Genomic DNA, 17645 nt, shown 5'->3' with positions numbered 1-17645 from the left:
ATTGTGCTCTTGCACAATACGTAAGCTCTGCTGTTGCTAGACGGGTTCAGAATGCATTTTCCCTTTAGTAGAAGAAGTAAGGTAATCTCGTCTGCCTTGCAACTCTAGCCATGTAGGAGAGAGCAGACTGACGATAAGAAAGTACGTTTAAGAAAAGTATGCAAAGTCTAGAGGAGCGATAGAGGGATTACAGTTACATACATTTTAAGCAAACAATTGCAAAATCATTACTGTACATTCAACTTAAAAAGAGCCTGATAACAGCACACGGTCTGGGTATTTGCCCTCTGAACTACATACTCATATTTTCCTTTAGGAAGCCAAGATGTTAGTACTTGGAAGAAGAAAAAATAAAACACACCACCAAACCCATACGACAATGAAACCCCAATAACTTCTCTTTTGCCTTTTTTTTGCTGTTGATACACACTAAGGATCCACGTATCAAGTAGACAATACAGCTTTTACAAAATGTTTTGTCAAAAGGTCTATTTATTAATATTTCCATGCTGTGAATTGATGTGTTATATTGTAACAACTCTCAATAAAATGAATATGGATTTACACATTAGACAATAACAGCTCCAAGAGGAGCTGTTAAAATACCGTTGAGTAAAGGCTTAATGTAGAGATTCAGTGGACTGCAAGAACTGACACCTAACAAAGACTGTAAATGCATGTAACTGTAATTACTAATACTAAATTGTACCAAATTATCAGTCCACTTTTATGACAAATAAATAGATAAATCATTGAGTGTCCTTACCAGAACTACTCTCTGAAACCCCACAATATTGTGATGTGGCAGCAGTACAGCCCTTGGTATTACACCACCTGTAACACAAACCATATTATGATAGTTTCTATCAATATTTATTTTAACGGATGAAAAAAGGATAAAAGCTATTTTTCTACCAGTCTTTCTACTGAAAGCATTAAAACAACATTCAGTTTCCTATGGATTACAACATGTGTTTACATAACAAAATAAATGAACAAAACTTAAAGACCATCTTTGGATTACTTACATGGAATAGGTTAAAAAATTATAGGCACGGTTTCAACTCTATTCTCTTCTCACCCTTAGTTGAAAACAAAACCCTAGCACAGAACAGAGCATTAGCTGTAATGGAATTTCTGTTCTTTTTGGCTGCTCATATTGACAAATGGGAGCTTTATGAGAATCCAGATTAAAATTTACAAACTGCTAAGTACTGATGTGGTAGCTTTTTCAGTGCTAGCTGAAGTATACAACTAAAACATTTCAACAGCAAGATGAAAAACAGGAATCACAAGGCCACGATCAAACCATCCGGTGTTTTTCAGAATTGACTACCCTGGATCTGAGTTTAACATCAACAAATTAAAAAGAGCATGAAATGTAAGAGAATCCTTAAAATACCCTCATGGAGTTAATTTCCACAAGTGACTTCAAAGCTTAAACGCTCCCTAGGAGCTAAGTACCTCAAACACCTGTGATCAGAACAATTACTGATCGTGCATTCACATAACGTAGTGATTGCTACCACGGATATTCATTGCTTTATAATGATTTCATCTGTAATCTTACAGAACCTACGGGATTTCGAGAAAGGCTTGAAGGTAAGGGTGCAGTAACACTGTCTGGGCACAGCAGCAGCAGCAGCCACGTACCCAAAAACTGCTGTTTGAATCCTATCATTCTTAGCAAAACTGAAAACCTTGACCCAAGATGGAAGAAAACTGGGAAAACAGCAAGCTATTTTTTAAGTACTAAACTCCAGCCACAAAGGCTCACAAAATATATCACAGATAACATCAAAACTTCCCAAAGACCTCCTTAAAACATTAAAACAAGGACTAAAACCAAGAAAGGCAGCTCATGCTTTAAACTGCACGTACCATTAAAACTTTATATCACTTTCAAAACAATCACTAAGAAACCCTCCATTATTTAGTCTGTTACCAAGTTATTAAACATTGGAATTTATTTTTTTTTTGCTTGTTTTGACTAAGGAACTACAGAATATGCTAATGTCCCTTTTTTTTTGTATTTAAATTCCCCAGAGATTCAAGTAATCCAGGATCTGCTCTTCTTTCTGTACCCCCCCCCCCCCAGCTGGTGGGACAGCCTTGGAAGCAGCAAGAGCTGCAGACGTGAGAAGGGAAACGTCACCGCTCCTCAAGGTACACAGACTTCAGCATTTGTTTTCACACGTTCATGGTTCTCCTTTTCAGACTGAGAAACAAATGCTAGGACCTAGAGGGATGAGAAGTAAATGCTGGCTGAGGTCAGCTGCTTCCGAGTAAGTCAGTTTATTCATTACTGACCCTGCCGTTTCTTACAAAAACACCCCAATCCACCAGCCTGGATTTGAAAAGTGTCCTGGTCCCTCTTGGTAGCAACACTTACAGACACAACCCAAGAGAAGCTAAAAGGTCCCAGACTGTATTAATGTAGGTGTAACTCTCTGCTAGGCTATTACACACTGCTTTGATCACTTTCTGCAAACTTAATTACACGTATCAACTCTATTGCTTAAATTGAATTTAAAAAATAAAAATCAGAAGCAAAGTTTAAAACAGTTATAAAATGGTAATTCCAGGATGAACGATAGCGTTCATCATCAAAAGGGGATGCCGACCCCGCTGGTTACACTATCAGGAGGCAGCACCAAGTTTCAATATTTACACGCTTTGAACTTTTTGCATTTGGCATTTACATTAAGCATGTATCACTCATTCATGGTAAATACTGTTTCAGGTAACTAATTAATATTACCCCCCAAATGATGCCAAGTAGGAGAAAGAACGAGACCCTAAAGGAAGCAGTGTGACCCCACTGAACAGAAGCCAGTTTGAAGAAGAATTCCTTCCCCCTCGACAACTCCCTGCAGAGCATACATAAAAACAACGTACCCGGCACCACAAACTCACTGCTCTATTAGCCTCCCCCTACAACAACAACAGGAAATCTGTTTACAGTTAACTAATTTGCCACGGGATGGAGAGGGCTGAGAGGGCGCGCAGCATGACTTCAAGGCAGGGTCCAACCGAGCAGGGCTCTGAGAATGACTGAGCAGCGCCGGCAGCCCTCAGACAGAGCCCAGCAGCTGCCTACCTCGGCATCACACAGCACCAGAGAATCCCCCAAAATGTACTCATCCTGGAAACAACTTCAGCAGGTTTCAAATTAATAAATACAGTAAAATTTATTACGTGTCCTGTAAAGCCGTACTCATTACACAGGGAGAACAGAGCTGCTGCCCTTTTTGTTGTTCATTTTTTAATATCAAGTTAGTGACATGTATAGAATTTGTAACGCACAGGATAAAAACTTCACCTTTCATTGTATTCCTACCAAGTGATGCGGTGAAATGAAGCACATCACTGGGTGGGATTTCCCTTACTATACTTAGTCTTCAAATGTTCATTCCACAGTAACGCTGTGGATTGGTTTGCAGTTGCATGAGTTGTCTTTTATTTCTCCTTCCTACAAGATGCCTTGCTAGAAATATTTCAGTGAATCTGGAAGAGAGGGAAAAAAAAAAAAAAAAGCAAAACCAACTAAAGAAAAAACCCTGCAAACCCAAAAGTTGAGGAGGAATGAACAGCTGAAAAGGTGCACAAAAACAAACAAACAAACAACAACAAAAAGCAACAACAGCCTGAGGGAGAGGACAAGAACAGAAAACAATTCAAAAACATGGATGATTTTGAGAACCCAACATTTTACGTGACGCTAAATGTCAACCTTAATGATGGTATCTGTTATGAAAACGCTCACAGGATAAGAATTCGTGATCATGATCTTTCTCGCCGCAGTTTAAAATATCTGTACATTTAAAAACTATACAAAAAGTTGATAGATATTACTTCCACATTTCAAAATTAATTCCGGAACAGGTATTTTATCAGACTGCTACTAACAAACACGATGATGCACAACGTAAATACACTGTGTTTGTTTTGGCAGAGGTCAGCAACAGATGTAGTAAATTAAAAATAAACAAAAAACTGATAAAAATCCACTATTTTAGTTGAAGTAGTTTGCATCCAGCAAGCTGCACGGCCGCGTATCACAGCGCCAGGCTGGGTCAGCCTGCCACTAGGGCGTGCTCCTGGCTCAGCCTGGAGCCACGCACCCATGCTCCAGAAGCACCTCCTTGCTTTCAGGAACTGGCACATCGTTACCCACTTCATCGTGCCTTGTTTCTCTTTCCCCAGCACCTTTTTATTTTTGCTAACTCAAAGAAATATAGGGGGAAAAAGCGTCTTGCATTTATCTAAATTAAAAGAATATAGCTACCCAAGCTAGACCAAGTTTCTCGCTCAAAATGGTATTTGTTTGCAACCCTCCCAAGCTTTTGGGCAGCAATTTCGGTTACAGATTCTCCTCTTCCATTAATTATAACTGAAATCCTTACTGCTATTAGATTTGGGCTTCTTTAGTCAATGTAATTTTGCTTTTAATAATAAAAATGAAAATTGTTTGTTAAAATCCATTTAAAAAAACAAACAAACAACTACCTGTGTGTTTTACTTGTTTTGATCATGCACACTTGGAAAAAAAAAAGAAAAAAAAGAAAAGGAGTAAATGATTTGCTCATAAGAAGTATTGATGCACATTTTATAAATTGAATGTGTCCCATCAGGGAGAGGGAAATTATCCACTTTTAAGTACTATTGTTTACTGCTTTCTTCCCCACTGGAGTGCCTGCTAATAGTATTTGACGTTGTTTTCTTTCTGTGTGATAAGCATGGCTGTAACAAAGAATGCTGCTAAGGCGATGAAATGCTTGTGTACAGAAAAGCTGTATCATACAAACTGACATTGAATAAAAACCTACGTCTTGAACTTAGAACAATGCACGCATTTTGGATTTTCAGAGAGCTCAATGCATGAATGTGCCTTATTTTCAGTTTGTCCTACGAGCACGGCATAACTCCTGGTCTGATTTTCCCTCCATCTGCACAAAAACAAAATGTCATCACCGAGACATGTCATCTGCTCACTACCACTTACTCCCTCTAATCCCTCTATTTCAAAGACCAACCAACAAATGTCACCAGCAGAGAAACTGAAATTCAAGTAATGCATTCACTGAATAAAGGCTGGTTCGTCTATAAAGACGCGACTCGTTCCTTCATTTTGTCCCTGCAAACAGCACTACAGACTCCTTTTTGCCATATCTAGGGAGGGGGGAGGAGAAAAAATAATGATAATTAAAAAAAAAAAAAAAAAAACACTAATAGGAGAGGTGGCTTTGAGAAAACCAAACTCTTGGGTTGAAAAATTCATGTCAGCATCTTAGCATTGCTCCACAAAACATAAGCAAATCTGTTCAATTTTTTAGTATGATTGCACTCACTGCTAAATATTAAATATTTTGCTGTAAATCCCCAGCTCCCAAACAGCACAATCAAAGTATTAGAAGTTAAACTGACAATATATCATTTATAGCAGAAGTTTAAGATCACAAGTTAGTGAATAGCATTTTTAATCACAAAGTAAATGTGATAAAAATGACATTTTCTTGACAACAGCAGACTTAGCAATTTCAGGAGAAAAGAGGAATGCCCATCACAGAGAGCCAGACTCCAAAGCCATTAACAACCCCAATGCTGCCTAAAGGTAGAAGAGTGCCGATGTGGGGCTTGGTGAGCCTTCAGTGACCAAGGGGAATCGCTTGAAATGTTATCCAAGTTGAAATAAAGAACCACAGAGAAGGTTTTAATGCAGGCTGGGTCACAGCGAGATCCAACTGACCCCGTGCACGTGCGTTGCAGCACAGGGATGGAGCAGACAGGGCTGGCAGCAGCAGTGGGACGTGCCGGGGAGCAAAAGCACGAGCCATGCTCCCTGCCCACCTCTCCGGTCACAGGGATTATGGCCCCACCAGCACGGGCTGCTTCCACACCAGCAGAGCTTACGGCGTGGTCAGGTAGGTCCAACTGCACCTGCACCCAGTGAGGCCACACTGCAAGAATCCTCCGGTGCGTACCTGCCCTATTTCAGGCTCATGCCAGAGCCATCAATTCGGCAAGACTACTCCGGTACTGGAAAAACGCAGGCAGAGAATTTAGTTTATTTTAAGTCTCAAAGTCTATGGGTCGATAATCATACTTAAGTAAACCCTGTCAGGAAAATTTTATTCAGTTTGTAGTCCGAACAGCCAGCATTTGCCCTAAAGATGATAACCAGACATGGATTAAAATGCTACAGACAAGCAAAGCCTGAACAGTATTACATTTTTAAGTGTAACAGTACTATTAAACATTATTTGCTAGCAAAACAGTTATTCAAGGTTCTGAAAATGAAACGATGAAGTCTAAGATCTTCATCTGTAAAGCATTAGCACTCTGCTTTAACTACCTCAAGGCAACATCCCAAGTCTACACATCTGCCCTTCCTTATCCTCTGTCATTTCCATAACTCACCCATTTGAGCAGCCATATATCACACTGTACATGATATTTTCAAAGTCCACTGAAGGTACTCAAAGAGTCTGACATTCGAGTAGCTGCCGGAGGTACACCAAGGAAGCAGTACGCGCATCTCTGTGTGCTTTGATGGGTGCATATATTCAGCAGGCAGGTTTTTGACCTGTATCATGCCATGCAACCTTCATATGACATGTGTCTTTCAAACATAAAGAAAAGCAACCCAAGAAATAAAGAACTTAATGTGGCTTCCATCTCCTATTGCCTAGCATTCTATAAAGCTGGCAGAAAGGCTCTCTTCCTTCCCTTTTCTTCTCCCCCCACCCCACTTTTTCTTTTCCTTTGGTATTCTGTAGCACGCCACCCAGGAACTGATGTGTATTGCTTATAGTTTTCATGGGACTGCATATAAAATTATTTGGTCTATTTTGGAAACAAGACCTTCTCATTCTTTCTTTTTAAGTTACTCCAATTCTTTGGTCTAATCACAACTCAAGCTATTTGGGTTAAAGCCATGAAGTTTTGTATGCACATTCTTAGTGAAAAACCAAACATGGATTTTTTTTTTTTTTCCTTTTTAACCAAACTGGGCAAAAGGTCACAAGTATTTATTTATTTTTAAAGGTTGCTTCCACTTGCCTTGTTTCATGGATGCTCTTGCAAATGCTACTGGAGCTGCTTCACATACTCATTAAAAATGATCTCATGAGCTTACATCTCTTTTTACTGAGAATGCAGCCTTCAAAAGATTTTTTTCTCGCCATTTTGCACAATCTCTAGCAACTTAGCTTATAGCAGCAACCTGCATCACTACCACTATTCCCAAAGCAAAAGGCCACCGAATACTTTGTGCCTGCCTCTGAATTCATGAGAGGTTCACCCACACCACAAATAAAGATAAAAACTAAAAATAATATTAAAAAAAAAAAAAGCTGAGAACTAGTACCTTTCATCTTTCCAATCACCCCTATTAAGCCAGTGCCACCTCATTCTCCCTGAAGGAACGTGCAAGCAGCACCTGTGACTGCAGGCAGGGACACGTGTAAATGGGATCTGCATCTAACACTCCTGGACCGCGAGAAGGTTAGAGCCAAACTGCCGAGCGGCTACCATGCCTTGGAAGAGCCTTTCTTCCTGCCAAAAAGGAAGAGCCAATGCCAGAAATTGTATTTCCTTTTGTAGGAATCATGGGGAATATGTTCATACTCAGTCTATACATGACGCCAGCAGTCCATCAAGTGTGGAAGGGAATAAAGTGGCACTTCTGGGATGCAGCACAGACCTCAAACTGGGCTTTAATTTGCCTATATGTGTATAAAAATAGTGTGACTTAGTTCTAAATTGGACTGAAAGCGAGCTATCTAATTAATATCCACATCACCAAAAATAGAGACTTGCTAAGGTAGACAGATACAAACGTCATTTGCCAGCCACAGGGGTTTTCAAACCTGCAACTGGAACATAGCTCAGGATATGAAAGCACACTAAAGCTACGGATTGAATAGTAGGTTTTCTAGAACTTTTGCAGATTTTGCATTATTTTACAGCATTCCAGTAACACTTTACTGGAGGGAAAGCAACTCTTGGATTTTCGAGTTGCAATTCAATAGTCAGATAGAGTTACAACATAGTTGTTCCACTGTCTCAGGAGACACAAATTAAGTTCTTGGCTCAGGTCTGTAGTGAAAATGAACAGGCAACAATCTAATCACCGTTTATTCATAAATCACATGGAAAAAAAAAAGAGAAAACCTTGGTTTACTAAATGGCAAGCCCAAAGATTACATTTGTCAGAAGTAACAGAATACTTATTGAGAGAAGAAGGTGCCAAAGCTTTAAAAGTAGCTCTTATAATTCTCACATCATCTGCTTACTGAGACAAAATCATCTTGGGACAGACCAGTTCACAAAGTGACCCAGCAATTCAGAACAGGCTTACCCACACTTACGGCCCTGCTTTCTGGAGGACATTTTGACATGGAAATACAGTCTATTTTTCTCCAATTTTGGAAACACTGCAGCTGCATATTGCTTAGCAAGTTAGTTTATTAAAGGCAACAACTGTCAAAATCTATACAAACTAATTTGTCACACAGCAATTTTACATTATTGGAATCTTGTTATAATCTGACTAATACACGCTATCACACTTTAACCATGCCTGTAATTGGTTTCTTGGCTGTAAAGGCCCAAAGACAGTATTTCAAAACATCTTCCAATTACACGGAAAAATACTTATGTTTGTGGAAAGCCATATTACTTCATTTTCACACTCAAAGGGCCTTCAGTAATTTGAGATGAAAAAATGTTTGCAAACAGACACTAATCTTTGGTGCTATTCAAAAAGTTTAATGTTTCTCCAGGAAAATAACATACCGAGACCTGTGGAAGCTGAAGACGCACGTATTGAGATATTATTTGTGGAGCACTAGAAATAAAAGAAAATAAAAAACAAGGGAACAGGTAAAAAATTCATTCATATGGAAGAATGTATTTTAATACATCCATGCAAAGCAAAGAAGAAACCCAGTCATTAAAAAGTCTCCAACCTCAAAACTTCGTTGTAACAGTTACTCAAGAACTTACTTCCAAAAAAATCAGACTATTTAATGTCTTTGCAATCTTTCACAGGGTACACGAAGATCCTAGATGTTGCGGCTGCCACTAGTTCAGTGGCACTTCAAAGCAAGAGAACTTCGTACAGAAATCATTGATCGATATTCCTAGAGCATGGTGTTTGACAAATGCTTTCATTTTATTACCAGGACTGGCATACAGAAAATTTTCAAGATCCTTCAAGTGTTGTGGCCTGCTATATTAGTACTTTGACAAATATGCTTTACTATTTTTGATAGAAGAGATTAGCAAGCAAATATTACAAGGACAAGCAGAGTTTCCCAGACTCAGATACGCTTCTTAGCGGACTGGAAAATAGTTAAGTCATCACTTGAATCACAAGAGAAATGTTGTGAATTTTTAACCTGTCACAGATACTAAAATATTACTTCAGAATCTTGATTTGTCGAGATCTATGGACAGATTTTAAATGCGTACCTCAGGACTGACTGAAATCGAGGTCTACACTAATCACAGGACTGTACGCAGTTAAAAAGATACATACATACAGTATTCCTTGAATCACATGGAACTGAGAATAAAAGTACTGTAATACAAGAGTCACAAAAACATACAGGGTCAAAAAATTGCAAAATAAATCCTTGACCAGTCTCCTGCAGCATTTAAATCTGTGCCTCGTTATCTGCCTTTAAACACAGCTCCCGTCACCAGTGCTGCCAGGGCCTGGGCGGTGCCAGTCAATTCTCAGAAGAGCACTGTGAATCGGACAAGCACCAACAACATTTTGCACATGGAGAATAATTGAACCTTCAGCACTTCTCGAAGCGGTGGGACCTGAAAGCAGCACTTCGGACACCTTTTCTCTCTGCTATGTACCCCATGTCAGTAACGCCACAAGCTGCTTCTGCTTGGGTCCCTGCCCAGAGCTGTGTCGAACACGGCATAAGAGACAGGAAAAAAAATTGAGATCTTTGGATATCTGGAAGAAAATGCAAGTAAGAAGCATGCTGCTGTCCTAGCTAGCGGCATAATGCTGTCCCAAGTTGTTTCTTTCACTACCAGACACGGTGAGCCGCAGTGCAGCACGTGTAGGGGCAGGCCTGGGGAACGGGGCAGGCCAAGGGGATAGGGCAGGACTGGCCACGGGGGACAGGGCTGGCCAAGGGGGACAGGGCTGGCCGCTCACCTCCTGCCAAAGGGTGCTGGCAGAGGCCGGGAAGGCTGCAGGAGCTCCAAGTCCCACACCACCACTGCCTTCAAGCATGCCCTGCAGCAAGGGAGCAGCTGCAGCACGCTACCCTCAAATGTACGGTGTATTTAAAAAGGCAGAAAAGTACATCTAATGATAGGTTTATCCTCGTGCTTGCAACAAATGTTGAGGAAACCTTAACACAGAAGATGTAGCGTGCTGTCAGAGGGCCCCTCTGATGCTTTCTCTAACACGTGAGTTTCACAGATAGCAGCCAGCAAGGTTTTAATCCAGCAATAGCAAACGCTTTCTAGGACACAGCTTAAATCTCCTAGGACAGCTAGCAAAATGAGTAACGTGAACTCCATAGATAGTGGGGAAGCAACTTTTGTTCCTTTTGAGTTACTCGTTTGAGTGCTGACAGCAGTTACTAGCAAGAGGGATGACATACAAACACGACACAAACTCCGCTGCCAGCAGGCAGAGCCCAGCAACTGCTCCACCGCATTTAGAGGAACACGTTGAGAATTGTTTGGGTGTGTGACAAAACAGATTTGAAAACATCAGGCACATGCAAAGTACAATGCACCTCTCACATAATCTTTCCACCCTGCTATAAATGAAGATTTCATTAAAAGGCTAGAATCACGGCGGTGCTCAGTAATTTGCAGCCCAGTGTAGGTGGGACAGAGACGACGGGAGGCAGGGGAGCAGGCAGGAGAGGCACAGACCGGCGACGTTCACCTACCTGAGCCAATGTTGCTGCTCTCTGCTCTCAGCCAAGCTTCTTGTGAGCTGCCCCCTCTCTTTTTACTCCTCTTCAGTTTGTGTACGAGCTATCCACTTTCAACAGAGGCCTAAGAATTTCCCCACATTTTACTTTGTACTCAGGAAAGCAGACAGTACCGATGCTGATTTAGTAATCACAATTTAAGGTGATACAAGGCAGGCAAACACATTGTTGGCCTTCCTCTCAGGCCTTGGTTCAAGAGGAAGGCTTTTCTTAAAAATGTTTCCCTAAGTGCCATTCTCATACTTCTGAATCATCCTCCTCTGAAAGTGGTTTTGAGATCTGTGACCGAGTTGCCTTTGCATTCCAGCTTTTGTTTGCAAAAGCACATAGGCTTGAACGTTACTGAAGCAAAAATTTCCGAATACAACATGTATATGCGAAGAAGGATACACAGCACATGAATAATATATGCCTATAAATAAGCAGAAAAATAGACTTAAAATATCCGCATAACTATTAATTAGTTATTAATATTAGATCTCTGGTCTATTTCCCTTCAAATTAGCAATTAGCCACCCACTAGCAAAATGTCAATTGCAAAACAAGAGGCTATATTTATAGTACAACCTACTTTGAGTTTGAGAGACATGTCAACCACTGCTAAATTACAATACTCCTATTGTGTGCCGTCCCAAATTAAACCATTACACCTCACTCTCATTACAGGCAACTATACGTACAGAAGTCATACTGTATTTTTACAGTCTGTATTACATCACATGAGCTCGTACAGACGTTTTTCCTTACAGAAGTCTATTCAGAGAGGGGGAAGAAAAGGTAGCATGAAGTAGTAATTCATCTGCATGAAGCTAGGTTGGACACTGACAGGGCTGTATCTTAAAGTTCCTGTGCAGCACGGAGGAGGGAAGAGTGATAGTCCAGGTGATGCTAATACGAAATCCTTGGATCTCAATTTACTATTTCCCATCCAGAGACTAGCTCTGAGTGCTAGCACTGCAAGCAACGTGCTATGAAATGCTAAAGTTACCAACAGAAGAGCAACAACTCTAACAATACCTGTTATTAATCAATAACAGAAAGATGTAGGCACCTGCTTAAAATATCCTGCACAAATCCACCCTTGTTCAGGCCAAATCAGCTGGTGACTGCCAGCTACCCAAGCTGGAAGAACACTTTACATATGGCCATATCCTGATGTCTCTCTCTGGCCTCTCCAGTTCTCTTCTAGCATGCAAAAGAGCAGTTGAGTCCAGCCAGCAGGGAACTCCTCTGCCACTTTTGTAAAATGATGTAATTCAGGACTTCTCTGGCAAAACTGGATTACATTTAGTTTTTCAGATGAGGTCAAAAGTCACTGTGGCCAGTCACATTTTTAAGAATATGGCCTATTTCACTGAGTTTTCTTCTCGTTTGTGTTTTGTGACGTGCCTTGAAAACAGTCCTCCTACCCTCCTCTCTCCAGATACCTGACACTATCCACAGAGAAAGTGGAAAAAAAAGAGAGCATGCTGGAGAGGCTCACTGTAGATGGAGAGCTGGCAAGAGAAATTCTGGCAATACACTCTGGATTGCCTCGAGTCTTCTGCTGAAAGAGAAGCAGGACTCATTGTTTTGGATTTATCTGGGCATAGAGAAGAAACAGAAATAGAGAAAGAATTACATAGAAACCGTTCCCTAAATAAACTTCAGACTCTCTCTTCAACAAGAGATAATCCGAGCTCCCATTTTGGTGGATACTAGTACATTTTACAGTTTTATAGCAGATTAATTTGGAATAGTAAGAAATCTCTGAAAGACAGACTTGAAATGAAACAGTAATCACTGCTGCTTGTCTCTCCTCTTGGTATAAAATCGTATCACTTTTATCAGCTTGCAGGAGCACAGGCTTCTTAATAACACCTCTTGCAGAACATCCTTCTACAGCTCCTTCTTTCACTGCGTCTTGTAAAAAAAGAAAAAAATCCTCCTCTTAGCCTTAAGATTCACCCCAAACCAGGGGCCCCGTGCCACCTGTTTAATTTCTCATGTATTTATCCATGCCAAAATACTGCTACAAAGAAATCAACTGTAGCTGCAAATAACTTTGCACATGGCTGGTTCACCTTTAAATCCATGGGGAGCAAAGAGAATCCTGGATTATTAAAATCATCATTTGCTATCTGGGCAACAGGACTATGTTTTTTCATTTCCTAGGTTTCTCTTTTATCTTAAAAAACTCACTCTAAGACTACAGCTATTAAAAACTAGAGGAATCAAAAATGAGAAAAGAAAACCAGCTGCAAGGAGAAACAGAACACAAAACCAGCTGGGATCCAAAGCCACTTTCATCACATGGGATATTTTTAAATCCATTGTACACTTTTTTTTTTCCTAATAACTGTCACACATGTAAGCAGGAAAGCTGCAGGGTACTTCTGAAGGAGATAAGTAAGGAAAGATGAACGCGGTCCCATCCATACCTTGCTGGGCTTTTCCTTTTTTATATGCTGAAAAATACTCAAACCCTAAGCAGATCATTCAGAACATTTCAGGATTAGGATGGGCTCAACCAGCTAAGTGAAATTTTCCATTATCAGTGAATTTCATTCAAGCGGTGGCTGTGGGGATCAGCGTGTCCTATAGCTATGAATAAATACCGGAGCCCAGATTTGATAAGCTAATTTCCCTCTGTGGCTGTAACATTGCAATCAACCTCACAAGGTCTGGTTGATAACAAACTGGCACCAAATCAAGGCCCAGTTTCTATCGTTTTAGTTTCTCCTGTTCCAAATCAGTTTGGAAGTGCAACAGCTCATCTTCAAACATGCAAACACTATCGGCAGAAGGAAAAGATTATTTTCATTTAAAGTTATTTTTTGGTTGCACTTCTCCTAGGCGAAAAAAACTGACATTACGAAGCGAAAGGCATTCGACAGGGTTTCTGCATAAAATTAACAGAAATAGGGACAGAATTTATAGAGTTTTGGGTATGCTACGAAAATGCAGACAAGTGGTTTTCTGGGAGGTGCTGGTTCATACGCACCACACAGAAAACCCACAACAAAAACTTCTTCAAAACATAGCTGAAATTGCAGAAGAACAAGCCAAGGATGAGCACTGAGCCCCTGCTGCTGGTGAGCATCCATTTCGGAGCACGATGGCTTTGGATGCTCATTCCAGACCCCACAGGTTCCCTGGAGCTGCTGAGGGCACTTTCCATCAGACAAACCACAGACCTGGGCGTTCGAGCCAGCCGTACCTCCTGCTAGGAGCATCTCCCCTCAAGGATGCCTGTGAAGCTGCCTTTCCACGGATTTTAACTGAATTCATTCAGTTAATACACTAACTGAATTATTATAACCGAATAGTACATTATGCAATCACAGAAATGATGAATCCTTTGCCATCATATCCTTCCCATGAACTGCAATTAAGAAGAGAGAGAAATTTGATGACCCCACACAGTACAGAAGGAAAACCACTTGTATTATTTCCGTACACCACCTCTCTGGACAGAAATGAGAGCAAAAAGTATTATTCAGACTAGGTAAGGCAGTCAGAAGAATAGGGTAGCTCTGTCAAGTCATCGTGGGGTTTACCCCTGGCTCCTAAATCCGCTAAGCTTTCTAAAATGTTATTCAAAAACAGATCCAAAATGTTATTTTCTACCTCAGGTGAAGCAAACTTGTCTGCCTATTCAGAATAGCAGCACTGAGGTGAGAAGAGGCAGCCTGTAAGCATGCCACAGCAGACATTATTGAAAATAGAGCTCATTTTGTCAAGGAAAAAACTGAGAGCACTTGCAGGCAGGAAAAAGTTTGTAGGGCTTTCTAGACCTATTGCAAATTATGTTTTATATATACATACACACACAACCACTGTATTTTTAAGTGCTGGAATAAGACAACAGCAGATCCATTTTTGTTCCTGTTTACATTGAGAAGCAAACTATGTAAGTCTGAACTACCCCCAGCAATGTAATTAAAAAACGAGCCAATTTTAGACCCAAACGAGCTGCGGTTACATGGCAGCACTTCTGGCAGCACAGCACTGTGTTACCGAGTCCACCCCTATTTGTTGTCCCTGAAATCATGTTGTAACGTGGGAATCTGAACAAAACCAGGGCTGCTGGAAGTCACTTGGAGGAAGGTGACCGTGTGCGCGTGGCTGGGGAGTAGGTGGCAACCCGTGTGGGCGTGCAGGGCAGGAAAAGCCAAAGCAGCCCTTATGCAGGCTTCACAAGGCTGATCTGCGTGGCAAAACAACAGACTGCAAGTGTGCTACAAGGCTGGAAGGCCAGGGTTATACAAAACCTGAAAAAAAAGTGTTAGTCATCATCTTTACTACCTGAATATAAACCACAGTATGCATTGATGCAAACCCTTACAAGAACTACGACGTGGTTAGGTACCCTTGGATAAAATGGAGGTATGTGAAAGGTCTACCAGAACCCATGGACGATTAAAAAGCAACACATGCAACATACTGTGGGGATTTTACTCCTTTCACTAACATCTTTCTATTTCACGCAGCTCTCTTTTGCTCAAGGAACCTTCGCAACAATTAAAACCAGACATTATGAACATTACTACCACTATTTATTTGAACAACGGCAGCATCCAAAGACCCCTTTTCAAGATCGGGGCCCCATTGTGCTAACATCGCATAAACATATAAGACTTAGTTCCTGTGCTGAAGAGATTGTAATCTATCCAGACAAGGTTGATAAACAACATAAAAGCAAAATGTCAACAACAAAAAAAAACCCTCCTGCGCGGGACTTTTGTTGTTTTGTTTTAATATATTTTCCTTAGACCATCTGCTCCAATCTTCCTTACTGATCAAGGTCCTACAAATAGCCTGCATCTCTGCTGCTGCTGATTATGTCCTCCTGGCACATCCAATTAGGAAAAAGTGTTTTAACAAACATGCAAAAAGCATCCAACGCTCTTCAAAGATAAAGAAACCGCCGAGATGTAACGCAGCTTTCCTCATCACTCCTAAAGCGCTCGTTGTTTCCGAGTTAGGATAAATATATTGTTGAATATTGCCATCTTTATCTGAATTCAATAATTTCTTCTCTGGGCCATGAAATGAATTATTTTCGCATGCAACAGGGCTAAATGCTAACCCTTGGCTTATGTGCAGCAAAGCTAGATGAGGAGCTAAGTAACAAATCTATCCTGTGCTTGGAAAAAAAAACGACCTATACACAACTAACAGTGACAGTGCATCTTTCTGTTATTTTAGCAGCCACGTAACAAACAGCCTCCTACAGACGGGTCCTTCCCCTCGTCCCCACGCTCACGGCAGAAACGTGAGCACCGAGCTAGACTCAGCGGGCAGGGAAGTGCTTGGAGGGAGCAGGCGGCACGAGGAGGGGAAACGGCACCGCAGGAACAGCCTGTTGTAACGGAGTTAGGGGATGCCTGAATACGCAGCTCACGCTCCAGAAAGGGATAGCGAGGCAAAACGTTATACATGCTCCTGGCTGTCCAGAATTCTTCCTTCATTTGGCAAATATCAAAATAGTAGATTTAGATTCCCCAGACAAACGATTTCCTAGGTGTGACCAAAGCCCCCCAGACTGCCCGGGTTTGGTTGCAGGTGATGAACAAGGTGCCTTTCCCACAGGGAAGTCCACACGTCAGATCTCCCAGTCGCCTCTCCCATTGCGACTCGGTGCAGGAAAGCAGCAGCAGCACTCTGGCTGAGGGGATTTCTCAGCATCCGCCTGTCACTCCAGAAACAACCGCTCCCTTCCCCCTCTCGGCGTGTTCCTGCTTTTCTACAGCACTGCTCTTTTAGCTTAACCCGAGATGTTTGCTATGAAACTCTCGGCATACACGGCCAGTCAGGGGGCTCTGCCCTACTGACAACCCAGCTACACTTAAGGAATACGCTCTCCACTGCAAGTGTCTCCCCCACCCAATCCTTTAACGAAGCTTCCTAATTACACCGTTCCGTCACAGGATTTCAATGCGTGATAGCGGAGGCATTGGGTAAGTGCTCTGTGAATTTAAAGTAGAGTGAACCACGACATGCTCTTCGAACACCCAAGAAGCACGCACGCAGTACTGCGCGGTGCCACTGCTCACCCCGGGCACAGCGTGCGGCGAGCTGCCCGCGTGAACACGCCGCGCCGTTATCTTCCCAGCTGCTCTACGTGATACCGAGCTCACACAAGCCATCCAAGGAAGGACTATGAACACCAGGCAGTCACGTTTTCCCCACTTTTGCTCCTAAACAGGCCCTTTAGTTGACCTCTAGGCAGTTTTCAGGGGTGTAGCCAGCAGAGGTAGGCGAGGAAGGGTTAGGTGTGTTTGTGTGTAACTGGGAAACGAATGCACGTCACATCAGAGGAAGATTCCCAGGGAAGTGGCACTGTTCAAAACACAAAAGAGCATGCTGCCAGGGCAAGAAAATGTGGAAATAAGTGTATTATTCTATGACCTACATCTCCTCCTAGGATCTCAATTTCCCTACCCAGAACACTGCCTACAAACCACAGTGGATTTTCCACTGGATGAGTTACAGGTCACAGAAGTATGCAGAACAATTAACTTTGCTTAGGCTGCAATGCGTTTTTCTTCAAAAGCAAGCACTGAGGTTGCTAACTTATGAGGCTTGCATAGTTGCGATCTTTTTAAGTAGATGTCACCCACAGCTGTAACTTGGCACTTCCAGAGCCACTCTGCTCAAGCTTTGCCTTTGCTGACGTTT

The 17645-nt window shown here is 41.6% G+C and overlaps 1 protein-coding gene across 3 annotated transcripts in view; it reads right to left on the bottom strand.

The window, feature by feature from the left end:
* Positions 1-17645, bottom strand: part of TBL1XR1 (TBL1X receptor 1) — a 110426-nt gene that overhangs the window by 37404 nt on the left and 55377 nt on the right. For 2 of the 3 annotated variants that reach the window (XM_035334214.1, XM_035334216.1), the window contains exon 3: positions 767-834. The exons of the other annotated variant lie outside the window; for it this stretch is intronic. The gene's annotated coding sequence lies outside the window, so the exon portion shown is untranslated. The remainder of the gene's footprint in view (positions 1-766; positions 835-17645) is intronic. 3 annotated transcript variants of the gene reach the window in all.

Source organism: Oxyura jamaicensis, chromosome 9 (assembly GCF_011077185.1).
Source record: "Oxyura jamaicensis isolate SHBP4307 breed ruddy duck chromosome 9, BPBGC_Ojam_1.0, whole genome shotgun sequence".
Lineage (NCBI taxonomy): Eukaryota > Metazoa > Chordata > Aves > Anseriformes > Anatidae > Oxyura > Oxyura jamaicensis.
This window is presented reverse-complemented; position numbering and strand designations above follow the sequence as displayed.